The sequence below is a fragment of the Podarcis liolepis genome (assembly GCF_965112155.1).
Source record: "Podarcis liolepis genome assembly, chromosome: 14".
Lineage (NCBI taxonomy): Eukaryota > Metazoa > Chordata > Lepidosauria > Squamata > Lacertidae > Podarcis > Podarcis liolepis.
The window spans coordinates 42,239,290-42,260,441 of NC_139569.1; the positions used below are offsets into that span (position 1 = coordinate 42,239,290).

The 21,152-nt window shown below is 44.6% G+C and overlaps 1 protein-coding gene across 1 annotated transcript in view; it reads left to right on the plus strand.

The window, feature by feature from the left end:
• The first annotated feature begins 11,455 nt into the window (after positions 1-11,455).
• DMXL2 (Dmx like 2) overlaps positions 11,456-21,152 on the plus strand; it is a 431,281-nt gene continuing 421,584 nt past the window's right edge. The window contains exon 1 of the mRNA XM_083475457.1: positions 11,456-11,462. The gene's annotated coding sequence lies outside the window, so the exon portion shown is untranslated. The remainder of the gene's footprint in view (positions 11,463-21,152) is intronic.

A 21,152-nucleotide genomic window follows, 5' to 3' on the forward strand; every position in this document is an offset into this window, starting at 1 on the left:
GATGACATATTCCGTACAGCTCTTCCAGGTCCCACCATCATCTGAGGTAAGGGAAATGTAAAGAAATTGGATTAAGTTCACATTTCAATGCCAACCTGCCAAATTTGCAAACCAAAGCACAGTCATCCTTCAAAACTCATTGGGCCCCTGATTTCACAATGCATTTCTCTAGTTGAGGAATGTGTACAAAGATGCACATGCCAGTGTAAAGTGTGCATGAAAGTGCATTTATTAAGGGAGATCTATTAAGGAAATTTGCTTCACAAAAACATATTTAAGTTGGCATCATTGCAAATAAAAATGTGTCATTGGGGAGAATTTGCACTAAAACACTGAAGAACTTTCATTGGGATTTAGAAAAGAACAACAGAAATTGTAGAGAACTGAATTTAGGACTGGAAAAATAGGAAACTGAAAGAACTGAAATGGACAGATCCATTCATCCCTACTCTGGGGTGGTGCCCCATTTGTGGAATTCCCTCACCAGGCTTAGTGTATTTTAATGCATTTATTTTTTAAAAAAATATGTTTTATTTTATGTTGTCTAACAAAATTTCTATGCCACTTCATCAGAAAAGTATATCTAAGTGGTTTACATAAAGTGGTATAAAATGTTCATTAAAAATCACAATCAACAAACTTGAAAATGGTAAACATAATTACCAATATATAGAGGTATGATCAAGCGATTTTAAAAATAGATATGCATAATAAAATTACATGTCTGGGTAGCTTTGGCAAAGTGAAAATGTTTTAGAAGGATCCAAAAACAGTTCAATGAAGGTCCCTCCCTAATATCTGTATGTAGGGGGTTCCAGGACATAGGACATAGGTGCTGTCACAATAAAATATCAATTTCTCTCAAGTGTGGAATGAACAATATGTGGCACTTGTAAAACAGTCCATTCAGATAGACAGATATACACCAAATCATAGATGCGTGCACACAACAATCTATGTTAACCATGCTTCGAGAACTCACCCAAATAAGAGTACAGTGGTACCTGGGGTTACATACGCTTCAGGTTACATATGCTTCAGGTTACAGACTCCGCTAACCCAGAAATATTACCTCGGGTTAAGAACTTTGCTTCAGGATGCGAACAGAAATCGTGCTCCGGCAGCGCGGCAGCAGCAGGAGGCCCCATTAGCTAAAGTGATGCTTCAGGTTAAGAACAGTTTCACGTTAAGAACGGACCTCCGGAATGAATTAAGTACTTAACCCGAGGTACCACTGTACTTTGTGGCAGTCTTCGTATTCACATGGACTGTGCATGGCCACAAATCTCTAGTCTTAAAAGACATCCTAGAGATTTATCATCTCCAACAAGACATCCTTGTGCAAACTCACATCCAATGCTGGTTATATGACATGCCACTTTGCAATTTTTCATTATGAAACCACAAGCACGTTCCTCTGAATCGAACCTAAGTCTGCCGGAGTTCTGCCCACAACCCCTTCATTCAACAGAATATTATGACTGGAATGCCTTAATGCCAGCGCTCTTAAAAATAAGTTGGTCTCTTTTTTGCTCTATTCCTTTATTTCTCAAGCTGATCCCTGTAATTGAGTGATCTTGACCCCTGGAAATGCAAATGGCTCTTTTTTGCAGCATTGCCTTTCATCTCAAGCTTGTAGGGCTGAACAGGTTGTCGTGCCATTGCGACGGATGGCAAAATGCACACACCAAACTTCACTACAATATCAGCAATGAGAACTTTCTTCAACAAAATCAGCCATAACTTGCACGCCTATAACCTCTTTCAGTCATACTGTGCATACTTTCTGCAATGTTTCCAGAATGTCTACCTCCTTAGCTTTCTAGCTCATTTTTCCATATCTGTTGTATATACACCCCACCATCAACAGGTTGATGTACCCTTATAATGAATAATGATATAAGCACCTGGCTATTTGGCAGCTTGGATAGCCTCCTATGAATAAAAGATATTTGTAATGGGTATGAGTTACTCATGCATAAACTGGTGCCTTTCTCGGCTAATTTGCCTTGTTAAACCTTTCTGACTGCACAGCCCTTTCTCATTGTGGCTGCCTCAGTCGCTGTCAGAATCCGTCAGTGGGCGTTTCTTGAACCTCTTCCAACATAAAAGTTGTTTGACACCCAGTCTCCTCCTCCTCCTCTCACTGCGAGGGAGTCTTCTGCGCAGGGAAGGCGTGGGTAGCGGAGGACCTGGGCTCTCCTCACTGATGTCCAGTGAAGAGTCCTGGAGCCCTCTCTCCAATTCCCCCATCTGCCCCCCTTTATCCCTGGTGTTGCGCTGAATGGCTTCCCCCTCTACTGAGCTGTTTCTCCCCCTGCTGCTGGGTCCTTCGCCAGCATCATCTGGGAGACTCCCCTTCGCCTCTCGCTCCGATGTCAGTTCCCTGACAATATTGCACAGTATAATCTCCCCTGGGGCATGCTGGATTTCACATTCAAAGACCTGCAGTATCAGGCCAGAGGTCTTCTAGCCCAGGAACCTGTTCTCACAATGGACAAGCAGATACCTATGGGAAATCTGCAAGCAAGACCTGGGGACCCGAAGCCTATCCTTAAAGCTCAACTTAAAGCTTCTCATACTGGCATAAATTGATCCCTAAATATCAATAAGCTTTTTTGAAAAGCCTGCAGGGCAGGCTGCACAGCTGCATACAAGTTCCACGTACCTCACATAGCCCTTAAAAGGTAAAGGGACCCCTGATCATTAGGTCCAGTCATGACCAACTCTGAGGTTGTGACATTCATCTTGATTTACTGGCCAAGGGAACCGGCGTACAGCTTTCAGTTCATGTGGCCAGCAGGACTAAGCCACTTCTGGCAAACCAGAGCAGCACATGGAAATGCTGTTTACCTTCCTGCCGGAGCAGTACCTATTTATCTACTTGCACTTTGGCATGCTTTCAAACTGATAGGTTGGCAGGAGAGGGACCGAGCAACAGGAGCTTACCCCATCGCGGGGATTCGAACCGCCAACCTTCTGATAGGCAAGTCCTAGGCTCTGTGGTTTAACCCACAGTGCTTTACATCCATGTAAAGAGGTAGCCATGCAGTCTCCTCTCCCTTCAGTTTGGAAACCTTCTTGGCATTCAGTCCTTTACCCTCTGTCCTAAAAATTCATTCCCAGCTCATATTACCTCTCGGATTAAGAAGCTTTATAGGGATAACATTTGAAGTCCAAGACATTTCAAGATTCTTAGACATATTATTGTAGGAACTGATCAATGTCTCTGATCCATCTCAAGTTCAGCCTGAGAATAACGTTTCCGTCTGATCTGATTTCTCTTGCTGAAATTCAAGGGCAGGCGTGAATTCTCGAAGTACGGTAAAACATTTGCTCACAATTTCAGTCTGGAAAGGAAATTTTAAAAATTTCTTCCAATGAGAAGAGAGAGGTTCCAAATTAGTCAAATCTCTTCATCTCTGATGAGCCCCAAAATTCATCCAAAGCCTCCCACATCAGCTTGGGACTCTGGTTGTGTGACTGCAAAGCAGGAGACATGAGAGAGACATATAAATATAAATTTATGCAGAGAAATGGTTGGGGAAGCATACCCCTCATAATACAGTGGTACCTCTGGTTAAGTACTTAATTCGTTCCGGAGGTCCATTCTTAACCTAAAACTGTCTTGTTGGTCATTGACCGTATTAAATATATTTGATTTGATTTGAACCTGAAACTGTTCTTAACCTGAAGCACCACTTTAGCTAATGGGGCCTCCCGCTGCCACCGCGCTGCCAGAGCACGATTTCTGTTCTCATCCTGAAGCAAAGTTCTTAACCCAAGGTACTATTTCTGGGTTAGTGGAGTCTGTAACCTGAAGCGTATGTAACCCGAGGTACCACTGTCCTAGAATTCATGGACATCCAACAAAGCCAAATGTAGGAGAATTCAGAAGCACTTCTCCTTACAATGTATAGCTAAACAATGAAGTTCACTTCCCAAAGATGTTGTGACAGCCACCAATTTGGGTGGCTTTAAAAATTAATTAGACAAAATCATGAAGGATAAGGCTTCTCAGTGTTTATTAGCCACAATATGTATAGTGGTGTGGGATGCAGGTGGTGCTGTGGGTTAAACCACAGAGCCTAGGACTTGCAGTTCGAATCCCCACGACGGGGTGAGCTCCCGTTGCTTGGTCCCAGCTCCTGCCAACCTAGCAGTTCGAAAGTACGTCCAAGTACAAGTAGATAAATAGGTACCGCTCTGGCAGGAAGGTAAACGGCGTTTCTGTGCCCTGCTCTGATTCGCCAGAAGCGGCTTAGTCATGCTGGCCACATGACCCAGAAGCTGTATACTGGCTCCCTCAGCCAATAAAGCGAGATCAGCGCCGCAACCCCAGAGTCGGCCACGACTGGACCTAATGGTCAGGGGTCCCTTTACCTTTACTGCACATAGTATCCCCCCCCCCCCCGTGGTTGCACTCCAGTTATGAAACATTCTTCTAATGAACATCTCCTCAAAGCCTTCGTTTCTATCCTTTAGGTGCTATCAAAGTCTTCCTTACATATTCTGGAGTTCGGTAATCCTTTTCGGTGGGTTAATTTAATGTAATTTATAACACTGTTTTGGCTGGCTTCATTTTACTCTCCCCCCTTTCCTTTATCAATGAAACTGCTGAATTAAATTTGCTGCTTTTATCTATTATTATTTTTTTACCAATGGCACTTTTAAAAAGTGCTTTTCTTTCTTTTACTGAGGTTTATGTTTTGTTAAGTGCTTCATAGGCCAATTGGCAGAAATGTCCCCTCCTGGACTAGGCACACTAAAATAAACAAGCCCCCCCTCCCCCTCCTGCAATTTGAGATGGTCCTGTTTGGGTTGCATCATGTGATTTTGCAGTATATGTCAGTTGGCTCTAAGTTTATTTGGTGTTTGCACTGAAGAATTCTTTGAAGGTGCAACCCAATCTACATTGCAGAAGCAACTCTAGGTTTTGATCACATCGTCCTAGATTTATGGTGCTCAAAACCCTGTTTATAAATATATATGTTTAAGCTGAATTATTCCATTTTTCTTTTGCCGCTCTTCCTTTCCACAACAAATCCAGGCCTCTGCCTAGCTCTGTCTGAACATTCCCCGTGATTGAGTGATCTTATTTCAGGGAGGGAAACACTCAGATCAATTTAATGCAAATTCTCTTCCATGTCCTGCTTGACCCATCAGGATATCAACTAATAGATTGAAGTAGTTACTTCCTGAAGCAGATGACTCAGAGACTGCTTAGGCAATCAATTTTCATCATTGTGACTGTATAATCTGTCTTTAGGGCTCTGTTACATATCATGACTAGAATTTCACTCAAAATGGAGATGTTGCATAGATAGAAGCCTGGCTCAGGCATTGCTCCTTATATATTCAAAAGGGATGTGGGTGGCGCTGTGGTCTAAAGCACTGAGCCTCTTGGGCTTGCCGAACAGAAGGTTGGTGGTTCGAATCCACACAACGGGGTGAGCTCCCGTTGTTCATTCCCAGCTTCTGCCAGCCTAGCAGTACAAAAGCATGCCAGTACAAGTAGATAAATAGGCACTGCTGCGGCGGGAAGGTAAATGGCGTTTTCGTGCGCTCTGGTTTCCATCACGGTGTCCCGTTGCACCAGAAGTGGTTTAGTCCTGCTGGCCACATGACCTGAAAAGCTGTCTGTGGACAAACACCGGCTCCCTCGGCCTGAAAGCGAGATGAGCGCCGCAACCCCATAGTCACCTTTGACTAAACTTAACCGTCCAGGGGTTCTTTACCTTTCTTTTTTTTTTTTTAAACCTTATATATTCCCCAATCCATGGGGGAGGAAAATTGGGACATGAATATTTGCCCACCTCTGTTCCACTATACTCCCAACAGCCAGGCCCCACTGCCCCCCCCCCCCGAGATAAAACCTATACAGTGGGAAAGAATATGTACTTGTGTACACCAATCAAATGCATCTTGTTAAATTAAAATATGCACCAGACATGGCAAGATACAGGCATGGCAAGATACAGGTGGATGTAGCCTGTTCATTGGCAAACACCTGTTCCGATTCTAAAATGGCTCTTTTCTTTCCGATTAAAAATGAAAATGGTGATTAGCCAGTGCACAGAAAATGAGCCCAATTTCAGATCAGCAGCATAATACATCAGAGGTGGGGGAAACGCTAAAATATACATGTAATTTTCTCAACAGAGTATTTTTCTGAAGGATATATTTTGCTCACAGTGCAGTCTGCACGTGTCGGATGCTCGACAGATCAGGCTGGTTTGCTGGAATCTTTAATTACACTGTTAATTGTTGAGCATAAAATGGAGTTTTTGCTATAAGATTTCTCAGACAATGAAAATGGACCGTAGCAAAGAGGGAGGATTAATGCTCAGTCGTGCTTAATTAAAATTTAGCTAGGTGAAATATTTAATGCTTAAGGATTTGTCCCTTTGGGAAAATTTGGGGGCTAATGTGGTTACATGTTGGAGGAAAAAAATAAATCACATTACCTTTAATATTTAAAACAATGATGGCCTGGGTTTGAAAAGCAAATTATTCTCTTTTCCCTGTTGGAACATAGTGGTGCCAAAGCCTAGTTAAGTATGCAGCTTAAATGTCAAGACTCGCCCATCACACTCAATTTAATGACCCTGTGTTTGCTAAGGTACAGCAGGGACCAATACATACACACACTCTTTCTCTCTCTCCTTTCCTTTTGGAAAAGAGTATCATTTTATACGGCAAATCTATATGCATGTTTCCAAATTCCCTCTTTATTCATTCCCCGAACATCGTAATAAAATAATATTGCTTTAAGCTCTCCATAGCTTATTGTTTTCATCCAGCCTATCTGAATTACATGAAGATTATAAGGTTGGCGAATTAATGGATGGTGCAGGGTGTTTCTTCCCCAGTAAGGTAGGGGGAAAGAATCAGTAGCGGTGGCAAACAATGCCCAGAGCATGACAAGGTTATAAGTATTTAGGAACATTTGTCTTCCTGCGTGTCTCATTAGTAGTATTGCAATAGAAGAAAGTCAAATAAAATCTGCAGCGCCGCCATTGAAATTGCCCAGATGCCCACGCTTTAGTGACAGAGTAATCTCAGGTGAATTATATAGACCACGACGGTTGAGTGGGGTGGGGGGGAATGTGAAACAAATGAATTTAGTGTAATGGCGGCTAACGGCCTTGTCGCAATGTTGGAGGTGGTGTGTGTTTGTGCATGAGAGAGAAAGGGAAAAAGTGAAATGGAATTATGCACTTGTTAACTGGAGAATACATTACAGTAATGAAATATCTTCTGGGTAAAAGGCCTTCAGGCCTGGGTTCAGGGGGGAAACCAGACTCCCCACCAGCATAATGCGATTTCTCTGAACTTGATTTCCACTACAGATCCACTAAGCAGGCCCACCACTTCCTCTTTCCTGGAGCTGGTACTGTTCTATAATTGCGGTTGCTAATTAACGCATGCTGCTGGCTGAGCGGCCAGTCCACATAAATCTAGTTTGGTCCGGCAAGACCGCAACGGAAGGAGCATCTATCCAACAGAGGTCTAATGGATCTTTAGCAAATCAGACACACACAGAGAGAGAGAGAGAGAGAGAGAGAGAGACAGACAGACACGCGCACGCGCACGCGCACGCGCACACACACACACACACACACACACACACACACATCTAACTTAGTTTCTGCCTGGGATGTGGCATGTACCCTTGTGTCAATATTATGACAATCTAAAAACACACAAACACCACTGAACCTGGAGCCCTACTTATGGTCCTCACTACTTCACTTTTAAACCACTTATGGAAGGGAAGTAAAACAAACAACCAAACGAAAACAAGCAGACAAAAAAAACCCTGCTCCTCATAGTTAATTATACTTCAGCAAATATATTTAAAATGGTTCCTACTTAATGCCAGACAGTATATTTAAGGCCGCAGTCCTAAACACACTTATGAGAGATGGAGGTAAGCCCCACTGAACATGGGCTACTTCTGTGTGTACAGTTACAGGATTGCACCAAATTGTTTGCAAATCGCGAGGAGGCCATTAACTAGCCAGACCTTAGACCTGAGCTGCTTCCTAGCTCAGGTGTGGCATAACTAGGGAGGGGGAGAAATTCAGCCAATCCATTGCTCTCACCATTCTTCTTCTTTTCTTCTTTGGCGATCACTCGTAGCTGAGTAAGACTGTCTTCCATAAACATGGTTTTAACAGTGAGTCCATAAGTAATTGTGGAGCCAATTCTGGACCCACACATCCTTCCACAGTGGGGACATTGATTCCTGGGCAGGAGTGGATCACAGTGTGAATTTGCCAAGCGTGCCTTCGTCTTAGCACATTTCTCCCTTGCGTTCTGAGTTCAAGTGCCTTCAAAGTCCATGACACCTTTGGTAAAGGCTGTTCTCCAACTGGAGTGCTCGCAGGCCAGTGTTTCCCAGTTGTTGGTGTTATAGTACTTTTTGTTTTTTGCCTTGAGACAGTCTTTAAACCTCTTTTGCTGACCACCAGCATTATGCTTTCCATTTTTAAGTTCGGAATAGAATAGTTGCTTTGGAAGACGATGATCAGGCATTCGCATAACATGACCGGTCCAACGAAGTTGATGTTGAAGAATCATTGCTTCAACACTGATGATCTTTGCTTCATTATGCACCTGCCCAATCCTTAGCTCCCTGCCCTGCATCCCTACGCTAAGCGCCAGCAACACAATGTGTTTGGCAAAGGTGCCAACTTGAAAATAAATTATTGTGGGGGATAGGAAAGCCCTGCTCCAAAAAAACCAGTCGCAAGATGTGGCACACACAACACTTGAAAGGCAATGACCATCAGCTTTGGGGGGGGCAGCCCCCTCAAATATTTTATTTGGGGGGACCTGAAGGGACTTTGGTCCTTAGGAGTTGGCTCCTATGGTGTTTGGAATCACAGAAAGCAGCAGTACTCCTTAACTTACCTTGATGTGCCCTAAAAACCCACAGTTCGTGCCACAGGTATTGACATAGATATCCCCCCCCCCACCCTCACCCACTTCAGCATGGTCCTGGCGATGCCATCTTTAAAATATGTAATGAAAGGATGTGAAGGTCATGGAGGAAAGGTTTTTAAATTAGTTTTCAAAGTTTCTACGTTGAACCCTAGATTGCATGGGCTGGAGGGGAGGGGGGAATATGAGGGGGTATAAATGTTTAGTTTCTCTCCTAAAACTCCTTGTAGAGAGTGACATTTCAATTTTCTCCAGCTTTCAAAAAGCTTGATTTTACAACTCTACAACTCAGCTGCTGCAAGGCACTTTCTAGCCCTGTAATAAAGTATACTGAGTGGGAATCCAGGCAACATCAATAAAAAAAAGACACTAATCATCTGGAAGGAAGAGGGGGATCACTTCCCTGTATCCCGGTGGCTTCTAACTGAACTGGCAGGCATTATGGTCCCTTTCCAAATCCACACATTGGCCTACATCCCACACTCCTCAATTTAAATGATAAGTTTGCTCGGCAAACTAACTTTGTAGGAAATCGTACCGCTAACATGTTGCTTTGCGTAAATGCTCCGAGTGCATCTTTTTCATTCATTTGCTCATTCAAGAGATGTAAGAATGGAAGAAGAACCCTCTGAATTTGGACAAGTGCCTTCTTCTGGCAGTTCCCACACTGCGAGAAGTGAAGTTACAAGGAGCCAGGCAGAGGGCCTTCTCGGCAGTGGCACCCTCCCTGTGGAAGGCCCTCCTGTCAGATGTCAAGGAACTAAACAAGGACACAACGTTTAGAAGACATCTGAAGGCAGCCCTGTATCAGGAAGTTTTAAAGGTGTGGTTAAGTTTTTATATGTGTTGGAAGCTGCCCAGAGTAGCTGGGGCAACTCAGCCAGTTGGGCGAAGAGAAAGAAGGAGAAGAAGGAGAAGGAGAAGAAGAGGAGGAGGAGGAGGAGGAGGAGGAGGAGGAGGAGGAGGAGGAGAAGGAGAAGAAGAAGAAGAAGAAGAAGAAGAAGAAGAAGAAGAAGAAGAAGAAGAAGAGGAGGAGGAGGAGGAGGAGGAGGAGGAGGAGGAGGAGGAGAAGAAGAGAAGAAGAAGAGAAGAGGAGGAGGAGGAGGAGAGAAGAAAAAAAGAAGAGGAAGAAGAGGAAGAGGAAGAGGAAGAAGAAGATGAGGAAGAAGAGGAGGAAGAGGAAGAGGAGGAGATATTCTTTGTTCATTATTTCTCTTTACACCAGTTTGGTTTTTATTGTATTATATGCTGAAAACTTTAGGAACAACAACAATTTGGCCAAGTGCCTGTGTCATCTAGCATCGTCTTCTCAAAATGTCAACTAGATACCTTGGAAACCCCACAAACAGTATTCAGAAGAATGCTGCTTCCAGCAATATAAAGGAGAGCATGGCCATTGGGTCTGGTAGGCACTGGTAGTTTTATCTTCCATGAATTTGTCTGATCAATCATGACATCTTGTGGGAGCAAATTCCACGGTCTAATTTAAAAGCAAAGAGCCATTTTAGAATGGGAACAGGTGTTTGCCAGGAAACAGGCAACACCCAGCTGTATTGTGGGATGCAGAGGCATGAAAGCGATTTGCATGCATGGTGCATATTTCAACGAGTTGCATTTGACTGGCAAAGCTGCCCTATTAGATCCTTCGCCCGCTCCAGAAAATCTCCAATGTTGCTCAGCAGAGATTCGTCAGCACTCTGGAACAGCTTACTGGTGCAACAGCAGAGGTAAGGGGGATGACGCTTTGGTGGATTGGAAAGAGAAAAAGGAAGAGGACGAAGTTGAGTAAGCTGATTAAAATCTGAGATGGCATCACGGTAAAGGTAAAGGTAAAGGGACCCCTGACCATTAGGTCCAGTTGTGGCCGACTCTGGGGTTGCGGCACTCATCTCGCTTTACTGGCCGAGGGAGCCGGCGTCCAGCTTCTGGGTCATGTGGCCAGCATGACTGAGCTGCTTCTGGTGAACCAGAGCAGGGCACGGAAATGCCGTTTACCTTCCCACCGGAGCAGTACCTATTTATCTACTTGCACTTTGACATGCTTTCAAACTGCTAGGTGGGCAGGAGCTGGGGCTGAGCAATGGGAGCTCACCCCTTCGTGGGGATTTGAACCGCCGACCTTCTGATCGGCAAGTCCTAGACTCTGTGGTTTAACCCACAGCGCCACCTGCGTCCTGGCATCACGATACTCACCTTGAATTAGAGATAAGCATTATGAACCACCAGAGTATGTAATCCAGGTCTAAGAATATGACTTTCATTGGCATCTGTATTGGGAAAGAGGTTTCACAGACAAAAGAATATCTCAATTAGGAGCAGCGCCTAGGGGCAAAGAGAAATTAGATTCTTTCCTATGATTACAGATGCAAGTATCCCACTCACTAATAAAGGAAACGTAAATGAATTTCCCAAATGAAGGGAGGAATGAGGGGAGTGTCATAGCTCAGCGATAGTGCATCTGCATTGCATGCAGAATGTCCCAGGTTCAATTCTCCAGCATCTGCCGGTTGGGCAGGGAAAAGACTCGAGCCTGAAATCCTGGAGAGGTGTAGACAATATTGAGCTGGGTGGACCAGTGGCCTCATTTGGTATAAGACTGCTGGTATATGTACTTGTGTTCCTGTAAGGAGGCAGTGAGAGATTTTACTTTCTTGGGTTCCATGATCACTGCAGATGGTGACAGCAATCATGAAATTAAAAGACGCCTGCTTCTTGGGAGAAAAGCAATGATAAACCTAAACAGCATCTTAAAAAGCAGAGACATCACCTTGCCAACAAAGGTCCATATAGTTAAAGCCATGGTTTTCCCAGTAGTGATGTATGGAAGTGAGAGCTGGACCGTAAAGAAGGCTGATCACCGAAGAATTGATGCTTTTGAATTATGGTGCTGGAGGAGACTCTTGAGAGTCCCGTGGACTGCAAGAAGATCAAACATATCCATTCTGAAGGAAATCAGCCCTGAGTGCTCACTGGAAGGACAGATCCTGAAGCTGAGGCTCCACTACTTTGACCACCTCATGAGAAGAGAAGACTCCCTGGAAAAGACCCTGATGTTGGGAAAGATTGAGGGCACAAGGAGAAGGGGACGACAGAGGATGAGATGGTTGGACAGTGTTCTCAAAGTTACCAGTATGAGTTTGACCAAACTGCAGGAGGCAGTGGAAGACAGGAGTGCCTGGTGTGCTCTGGTCCATGGGGTCACGAAGAGTCAGACACGACTAAACAACAACAAGAAGGGCAGAGCCAGCCCAAGACATTTCAGCACCTGAGGCAAACCACAAAATGGTGCCTTCCTCCCTTGGAGGGAAGAAGGGATGAGTGAAGATACTCATCAGGAACAAGGGAGGCATAAATATCTACATCAGGATCTGCTGCCCCTGTGGATCCTGCCACCTGAAGCGGCCACGACACCTTGTCTCATGGGTGGCCCAGTCCTGTGTAAGGGTAAATTACAGGGTTTAACAGTTCTGAACAAGATTACAGGGTTAAAACTAGGAAGATATATAACAAACAAATTGGAAGAAGAATGTCAACCCTTTAGGGACTTTTGAAATGCTAGGCGAAAAGCAGATTGCAGTCATACATTCCTTCTGCTATAAGCTAATATAAAAGATAGATGCCGCTTCCAGTTGACTTGCTTAATGAACATTCAGCCTGATTTGCTCGTGAGGAGATTAGATGATGGTGCATCAAGCAAGTCTTATCCCACAATTTCCACTGCATTTTCACTTTCCTTCTTACGAAAAGTCAGAGCTCCAAACCAGCTTTAATTGTGCATCCTAAATCCTCCAGATTGTGATTGAATCTCACTGAAAACAAACAGTTTCTTTGTCTAATTTGAGCTTTCGAATAGATTGCTTAAAATATCTTGAACTATCCAGTTTGGTTTGAAATGTGTAAGGGGTCCTGATTTAAAATAAATTAAGAATTAATCTGGGATATGCTCCAGCTCAAACTCTTGAGGTATTCACCCCCGTTTCTTCAATTCAGTTCCCCCCATTGCAGTATCAGTTTCTGGGTTCTTTGTGTCCCAGGTGCCAAAACTCACCATGAAGTTGTTACAGTAAGTCACAGATGTCCCTGTTTCCGGGGACAGTCCCTGAATTTACAAATCTGTCCCCGGACAAAATCCATCCCCGGAATGCCCCCGGATTTCATTTAATGTCCCTGGATTTATATTTTAAGTGTTGTAGATTTATTAGTAGGGAATGAATGTTGTGTGATTGGTTCAATGGCACAAGATACATCATATGGGGACTTCCGGCGAGGCAAAATGGTGGGCGCCACGGCAGCGAGCAGCTCCTGAAGCCAGCCAGAGCCAACTGCGCTACCAGGCTGGCTCCGGGCTACTGAGACTGCCGCTGCCACTGCCACTGCCGAGGGGGAACTGGGGATACCCAGTGCATCAACTGGGGGAACCATGACCCAAATCGAGCTGGGAGCAAGAGCACCCAGCTGATTGCCCAGTGGCTCTCTGGGGCCAGTCAAAACCCCGGAGCCGATGCAGGGGGAAGGAGGAGAGGAGAAGGAGAAGGAAGAGAGATAAAGATGAAGGAGAAAAAAGAGGGGAGCTCCGACCTTGCCGCGCCACTGCCACCGCAGCCGCTGAGGAGGAGAGGTAGGAGAACACCAGGAGGGCAAGGACACGTGGCCGAGCCCAAGCCCAACCTGAGCCTACTCCACAGTAGCTAGCACTCCAAGAGAGCAGGCTGGGGCCCGGAGGAAGGCCACGTGACAGAGGACACCACAGAAGAGAAGATACTACTTCTTTCTTTTTTAAAAAATAAAATAATATTAAAAATAACTTTTTTTCTCTCTTTTCAAAATAAAAGTGTCCCCAGATTCTTTGAAAAAGAATCTGGTAATCTTACAGTACAGGCCTGGCTGGAAACCTCAAAGCCCATCGCTGCGAGATGGGAAATGGATTGAAGAAAAGGAAATATTATTTGGCTCCACCCCATAACTTGACGAATCGCGGCTAGGAGCAGCTAGGAGCTAGGTGGAGTCATAGATCTTAAAAAAGGTATAGACTCACACACACTAGCCAGCTTCCATTTTGACTTGAAATGTTTGTTTGGGGCTTCTCACTAGTACGTAAAGGCAAGAAGTGGTTGGGGGAAGTACTGGTCTGCAATGTCACCCACCTGATAGTTTTGTTTATTTATGTTTATATAGATATGCACACATCAGTACATTGAAAGAACAAATACTGAAAAGAAAACAACTAAGCAGCAATTATACAGCTTGCATAAGATTATGAGTCAACTTTAAATCGCAATAATTAATGTTATAATCCAGAATCTTAGCATTGATATTATATACATTGGGGGTGGGGGAACAGTTTTGCCTAACGTAATGAATTCTTGTTTTCATTAATATGCACTTTTTAATGTAAGCTCGCTTTTACTGGTACACATTTTTGAATGGAGAACAGCATCAGAAAATCCAGAGAGGTGCACATCTTGAAGGACAGTGCAATTCAGTTCACGTACTGGTTCCGGAAGTGCAAAATAGGTAGGCTTCCATTAAAATGCTAACAAATCTAATTTCTTCCTCATCCCTAAGTATGAAGAATGAAGTAAAAAAGCAATTTGGGTTGCCTTCAGGGGGAAATCTAGCTGCATCAATTGGACCAATCTCATAAGAGACTCGCAGTGTGCATTGGTGACACCTTTCCTAATTAGTTCTGATACCCTTGTTTACAAGTCTAGCCATGAGATTTTTCAAGACCTCAATTGAATTCAGCTCATAAAGTTCTATTAAAGCTCCACCGGCATAATTTATGACCAGCCGCTCTCTATTGTAAAGAAACAGAATGCTAATGATCTTGGAGTCCTGGTGAGGTCTTCAGAAGTACTAAGCATCACAGCTCTCCTGGGTATATATTGTAATATCCCTCAGGACCAAGACACACATGATGAAAAGATCAATTATTAGATCTTTCAGTGCTGCTTTGTTTTGATTTTTAAACATTGAAGCAGCTGCAGAAGACCCTGTTTTTGATCAGATCAACAATACTGACAGGAACGAGCGTTTAACTTGTCCTTCCGCTCCACTTACCTGATCTGAATCAACCCCCTGAAACTGCTATTAGCCCCATGGTGCAAAAACAAACAAACAAGCCCAGATACCTGTGTTGTGTTATTGGCTATTGGGGTTTGTTGACATGCCAGTCAAAATCAGAATCCTCTGTGGCTGCATTGGATTAAAATGTTGTTTTGTTAAATTGCATAGTAACAATGATATATGTATAGCCCTTGCCATTTTTGCTGAGCTTCTGCCGCTGTTTTATTGATTGATTTACTTGTTCTTATATTACATTTCCATCGTTTGGTTTTAGTTCTGGCTTGTTGATTGCCACATTGGAGATCCTGTTTGGTCCCCAAAGGTGGAATGTAGTGGGTATGAGTTACTCGTGCGTAAACTGGTGCCTTTCTGGGCTAATTTGCCTTGTTAAACCTTTCTGACTGCACAGCCCTTTCTCATCGTGGCTGCCTCAGTCACTGGCAGAATCCGTCAGTGGACGTTTCTTGAACCTCTTCCAACATAAAAGTTGTTTGACACCCAGTCTCCTCCTCCTCTCACTGCGCGGTAGTCTTCTGCACAGGGAGGGCGTGGGTAGCAGAGGACCTGTGCTCTCCTCACTGATCTCCAGTGAAGAGTCCTGGAGCCCTCTCCCCGATTCTCCTTTATCTGCCCCCCTTTATCCCTGGTGTTGCGCTGATTTGCTTCCCCCTCTACTGAGCTGTTTCTCCCCCTGCTGCTGGGTCCTTCGCCAGCATCATCTGGGAGCCTCCCCTTCGCCTCTCGCTCCAATGTCAGTTCCCTGACATGGAAGATAGAGATATATAAAACAAGCAAATTGGAAGAAACAACAAAAGTCTTTAAAACCGGTTCAAATGGGCCAAGATCCTAAATTTGGGACACAGCAGCAGACATCTGGAGATCATAATGAAGAATTCTCACCTTTATTGTGGGCACCAGTCACATGGATGATGTAATCAGCAAGAGGTTCTATGGGAAAGGACCTTTAAAAAGTGGGGAATATATATGGAAGAGCTATTCAGTGAATAAAGTAAAAAGGTAAAGGTAAAGAACCCCGGATGGTTAAGTCCAGTCAACGGTGCCTATGGGGTTGCGGCACTCATCTCGCTTTCAGGCCGAGGGAGCCAGCATTTGTCCACAGACAGCTTTCCAGCTCATGTGGGCAGCATGACTAAACCGCTTCTGGCACAACGGGACACTGTGATGGAAGCCAGAGTGCACGGAAAAGCCGTTTATCTTCCTGCCACAGCGGTACCTATTTATCTACTTGCGCTGGTATGCTTTTGAACTGCTGGGTTGGCAGGAGCTGGGACAGAGCAACGGGAGCTCACTTCGTCGTGGGGATTCGAACCGCTGACCTTCTGATCGGCAGGCCCAAGAGACTCAGTAGTTTAGACCACAGTGAATAGGATGGGCCATATCACAGAGGTAGAAGATCTCTCTCATACCCTAAACGACCTTGGTCCTGTATACCTGAAAGACCATCTCCACCCCCATCGTTCAGCCTGGAAAGTGAGATCCAGTGTTGAGGGCCTTCTGACAGTTCCCTCATTGCGAGAAGTGAGGTTACAGGGAACCAGACAGAGGGCCTTCTCAGTAGTGGCGCCCACCCTGTGGAACGCCCTCCCATCTGATATCAAGGAAATAAACAACTATCTGATTTTTAGAAGACACCTGAAGGCAGTCCTGTTTAGGGAAGTTTTTAATATTTAATGCTGTATTGTTTTTAACACTCGATTGGGAGCTGCTCAGAGTGGCTGGGGAAACTCAGCCAGATGGGCGGGGTATAAATATCATATTATTATTATTATTATTATTATTATTATTATTATTATTATTATTATTCCCCCAAATACAAAGCGACCCCAAAATGGGACACCATCTTTTGGGGCCGCGTTCCCGCATGATTCTTGTTTGGGGTATGTGTGTGTAAAATTGCTTCCCCTGAAAAAGCACTTTTTCGAGGTTAGAGCGAGTCCCAAAATTGTACGAGATCCTGGCGGCCATTTTGGTCACTGTCCTCTCATCAAGAAAAAAGGCAATGTCCCATTTTCCCCCAATACAGTTGAAGGGCATGGCACCTGCTTCATGCGCAGAGGGTCCTGAGTTCAATCTCCAACATCTTTAGGTAGGGTTGGGAGAGCCCCCTTTATGAAATCCAGGAGAATCACTGCCAGTCAGTGCAGACAATACTGAGCTAGATGGCTCGATGGTTTGGCTCATCATAAAGCAACTTCCTCTATTTCTAAAGTCAAAACCCTAGAAAGAAATAATTAGGATTCAGCTGTTGGGAATCAAGCCTTATCAGGAGAAAACTAGCCACTCTCCAGGCACCCGGCTTGATCTCCGGTTGACCTCCCTGTCTGCATTTCCCGGCAGGATACAGGCTAGGTCGCGATCGGCGATCCTCCTCAACGTGAGAAGGACACACCACTCTTCCCTGCTCCCCCCCCCCCCCAGGGAGGGGAAAGAGATAGACAGAAATGTATTTACATGTCTTTATTTCTGTCCTTGCAGCGTTACAGAAGACACGTCTGCTCCCTTCAAACTCCAACAGCCGAGAGAGATTAAACTCCTCCTTCTGTACTTCCTGTACAGCTCATATTACACTCTGAGCTAATTCCGGTGCTCCGCACAGTGAATAGACTGTCCCTCTGGTTCCCACGGTACAGTCCCAACATTCCCATCATGTTTTGCTTTCCAGCTAGCTGCAGCTCGCTGCCGCATTGCTTCTATATCGTAACATCAGCTACTAGAGAGACAAAGTTGCACCTCTAAAATGAGAAAAGCAGCAGGTAAGAAAACCATCACACTTTTTTCAGCATTATTTACTTGGATGGCCTGCAGGGAACACCAACCATCTAAAGTCTATACACACTTGCTATATACACACAATTCTTATTCAGTGGGATTATGCTGACTTCAAACTAAAGGGAAGCCACCAAATGAATTCTGGTAATGAACAGAGATGAGTAACTAAGGTTCTTTCCCTAAGCAAAATTCTCCAGTATGGGAATACAGTCGTACCTCAGGTTAAGTGCCGTATTTTGCGCCCCATAGGACGCTCCGGCCCATAGGACGCACCTAGTTTTTTGGGGGGGAAATAAAGGGAAAAAAATTTATTTCCTCCCCAGGTGCGGGGCTGGAAGAACCAGGTCGGGGAACAGCGGGAAGGCGCGCTCTGCCTCCCTGCTGTCCCCCGAGCTTGTGGGGCTGGCTATGGGGAGAAGTGCGCTGATCCCGGGACTGCAGGCAGCTCTGCGCCGCCATCCGGAGCAGGGCGGGACTTCGCAGCCCGCTCCCGATGCCCGCGCAGAGCTGCGCTGATCCCGGGACTGCAGGCAGCTCTGTGCGGCCATCGGGAATGGGGCGGGACTTCGCGCCCCGCTCCCGGTGGCCCCGCAGAGCTGCGCTGATCCTGGGACTGCAGGCAGCTCTGTGCAACCCTTGGAGCCGGTCTCCCGAGGGTTGCGCAGAGCTTCCTGAAGCCTGGAGAGCGAGAGGGGTCGGTGCGCACCGACCCCTCTTGCTCTCCAGGCTTCAGCGAAAGCCTGCATTCGCCCCATAGGATGCACACACATTTCCCTTTCATTTTTGGAGGGGGAAAGGTGCGTCCTATGGGGCGAAAAATACGGTACTTAATTTGTTCTGGAGGTCTGTTGTTAACCTGAAACTGTTCTTAACCTGAAGCACCACTTTAGCTAATGGGGCCTCCCACTGCCGCTGTGCCGCCAGAGCACAATTTCTGTTCTCATCCTGAAGCAAAGTTCTTAACCTGAGGTACTATTTCTGGGTTAGCGGAGTCTGTAACCTGAAGCGTATGTAACCCAAGGTACCACTGTACTTCTGGAATGCTCTCTCTGGGGAATCACACATGGGAAATGTCATGTCAGATTACAAGGTCCATCATCTGTTTTTCTCTAGGTGCAACGTCAATTGGAATTGAAAACCCATATGAATTTTCATGAAAAGATCCTCAAGCATGAATTGAGTCTTCACTCCTTAAACCTCAGCAGGAATTACCAATGCTGGGAAATGTAAGGAAAAAGAAGGCACCTTTTATCATATGTGGTGGAATTGTAAGATAGTAAAAGGATTTGGGAAAATGATACATAATGAGTTGAAAAGAAATATGTTTAAAATAAGCTTTGTTTAAAAAAAAAAAAGCCCGAAGCCTTCCTTTTAGGAATTCTAGGTGCCGAAATCCCAAGGGAGCAGAAAAGACTATTTATTCATGCAACCACGGCTGCCTGGATATTACTGGCCCAGAGATGGAAAGAAGATAAAGTCCCTACCAGAGAACAATGGCAGGTGCAGGTGATGGACTATTCCAAAATGGCTAAAATGACTGGAAGTTAGAAATCAGAAAGACCAAAATTTTAAGAAGGAATGGGGGAGATTTATGACTTATCTTAAAGACCATTGTAAACAGTTAAAATTGTTAGTAGGATTGGAATATCACTTGTAGTTTAATTTGAATTCTGGACATAATGGAAGAAGTAAAGAATTTGGACTATCATAAAAGATGTGGGAGGAAAGGATTAATAATAGGACCCACAAAGGAGAGGATGGAGATTCCTTGGAATCTTGTTTTTATGATTTAAGTTTGATATACAGTATCTCTGTAAAATTTTAATTTGAAAAACCAAATAAATAAATTTATTTAGAAAAATAAAAAATGAAAATGAATTACCAATGCTGACATAGGAATAATAACAGAAGGAGACAATCACCATTATCATATTCACCAGACAAAGATATTTAAGGTCTCATAAACAACATGAACTCAGTAGAACTTGATGTATACAGTCATACTTTGGGTTACAGACGCTTCAGGTTGCGTTTTTTTTTTGGGTTGCGGACCGCTGAAACTCCGAAGTACTGGAATGGGTTACTTCCGGGTTTCGGCAGTCGCGCATGCGCAGAAGCATTTAATCGCGCTTTGTGCATGCACAGAACTGCTGAATCGCAAACCACGCATGCGCAGATGCTCCGCTGCGGGTTGCGGACGCTGCGGGTTGCGAACGTGCATTGCAACCCGAGTGTCCACTGTATTGGGGCAAAAGGGGGCACTGCCCCACTGATCTCATTCTGCCCTCAGCCAGCCCCCATCTGACTGCTTTCTTCCATCCAATCCACTGCCTGCAAGCTTCTTCCTCTTCAGTCTCAGTGCTGCCTTTGTAGAACTCATGGAAACCAAAGTAGAATTCATTGCTTCTGCCTCTCAGTGACTCTGGCGCCACCTGCTGTTGAACTCCTAGACTTCCGTCCTATCAGTCCTAATGGAAACCAACCAACACAGCGCTAACGTAAGATAATTCCCCAAGCACTTGAACCATTATTTTTTCAGATTAAAGCCTATTGGGATGGAGTTGTACTAAGATTCTTCTTAGCCCCCGTTGACTATAATGGGAATCTATAAATTGCTATAATTTCCCTCCCTTTCACTTTACGAAAGTTGCAGTCAAAGGAGCTCCTCCAAAAGGGATTAGGCCTTACCATTTTTGAGGAATATCTAAAACCAGGGATCCCCCCCCCCCCACACACAGAGAGAACCTTTTAGCTTAAAAAGAAAAGAGAGAAAGTGTCACTCATTCTCAATAGTTCTTGGGTGTGTTACAATACTGCGTAAGCTTCTATTTTAAGAATTTGGGTTGCAAAGTTAATTAATGTTTCACTGTCCTTCCTCCCCCCCCCCCAGTGAAAATACAGTAGTTTAAAAGTCTTGCTACTTGTAGTTTAGCATTACCCTTTTGCTGCTTTATTCCCTGGCAGTTAGACACGGGGAGCTGAAGGAAAGCTTGTTGAAATGTTCTGCTGGGAGAGATCCAGTGTGATTCATCAGAAATGAGACAACAGCTTGCTATAAACTGGCTTCCCATTAATAACCCCCCCAGTATCGGGGGTATTAACCAGCAATAGAGCGTGAAAAATAGCAAAGCACACATAAGCCTGCGAAGAAAACAAGGGATGTCACCAGATTGCAAACAAATTCATGTGGAAACGGTGGCTGACGTGGTCAAGACACAGGAAGCCAGTAGGCTGTAAGATGCTAAAACCCATATAAATGAGACTTCATCCATATTTATGGTTTAAAAATCTTTCTTCTCTAAAAGGACATTGAAAGAGGTCTGGTGCTTTTTTTTAAAAAAAAGCAA